Consider the following 1267-nt stretch of genomic DNA (forward strand, 5'->3'; position numbering starts at 1 on the left):
TTAGAAATTGTTCACATTTTCACACTGGCTTCCAATATGACGAAAATAGAGGGTGAACAGCTGATGCTGTTCAGTAGATTTACCACAATAAAGTGTATAACAGGTCGATGCTGACATTGCTCTTTGAATGTGGTGAGCTGCCGTGAAATTCAATGCAGTTGAAGGTAGAGTACTCATTATTTTAGGAGGAAACAGCAAGGGCAATGTCAATATGAATTGCTGTGCGTAATTGACGGGAGAGTGGAATGGGAATGATTTTTCTCACTGCTGTTCAAACTGGCACAGGTATTGCATGATGAGTTGCAAGCCGCTACTGCGTGTTGGGTTCCGTGGTGTAATGGTGAGCACTCTGGACTCTGAATCCAGCGATCCGAGTTCAAATCTCGGCGGAACCTTGCTTTAATTAGTCAATGCTGTTGGTTGATTTGCCGAAGGGCGTTTCGTTTAATTTATTCACAAAGTCCGAATCGAGAGGGTAATTTGTCAGCCAGTTCAACTGCTATTACGATGCGCATTGCTGAGCCTCTGGCGCCAGATGCCTGCCGCATCAATGTCTTTTCATATTTTATCTTCTCTTTAACTCCTCTGTCGAAAGAAAGGAGCAGCTGGTGCCGGAGCAACAGCCATTCGAATGGAGTCCAGCAATTATTGTGCAAGTGTGTGTGTGTGTGTGCGCGCGCGCGCGCGTGCGCATGTGAGAGAGAGAGAGAGCGAGTGTTGGTCCGTGTGTGTGTTTTGGGAGACAAGTCTAGTGTCTTCTTTGCATCTGCTTCAATGCGAGGAGTGTAACGGGCAAAACAGACGAACTTAGGGCCTTAATGCTTGTGCGGAATTTGGATGTGGTTGCGGTGACGGAAACCTGGTTAAAAGAAGGACAGGACTGGCAGCTGAATATTCCGGGGTATCAGTGTTTTAGGCGAGACAGAGGAGGGGCTAAAAAAGGTGGGGGAGTAGCGATATTAGTTAAGGAGCATATTACCGCGGTGCAGAGGGTAGACAACTTAGAGGGGTCATGTACTGAGTCGCTGTGGGTGGAACTCAGAAACAGGAAGGGTGCAGTCACTATGCTGGGGGTGTACTACAGACCACCCAACAGCCCACGGGAAGTGGAGGAAAGGATATGTCAGGAGATTCTGGATAGGTGCAGAAAACATAGGGTTGTTGTAGTGGGGGACTTTAATTTCCCTGGCACAGACTGGAAAGTGCTTAGAGCTGGGGGACCGGACGGGGAGGAATTTGTAAAATGCGTACTGGAAGGTTCTTTGGA

At 47.8% G+C, this 1267-nt stretch overlaps 1 non-coding gene across 1 annotated transcript; it reads left to right on the top strand.

The window, feature by feature from the left end:
* Positions 1 to 323: 323 nt before the first annotated feature.
* Positions 324 to 395, top strand: trnaq-cug (transfer RNA glutamine (anticodon CUG)). Its single transcript has one exon. It is a non-coding gene; the product is annotated as a tRNA-Gln (tRNA).
* Positions 396 to 1267: the final 872 nt, after the last annotated feature.

Source organism: Mustelus asterias, unplaced genomic scaffold (assembly GCF_964213995.1).
Source record: "Mustelus asterias unplaced genomic scaffold, sMusAst1.hap1.1 HAP1_SCAFFOLD_42, whole genome shotgun sequence".
Classification (NCBI taxonomy): Eukaryota; Metazoa; Chordata; class Chondrichthyes; order Carcharhiniformes; family Triakidae; genus Mustelus; species Mustelus asterias.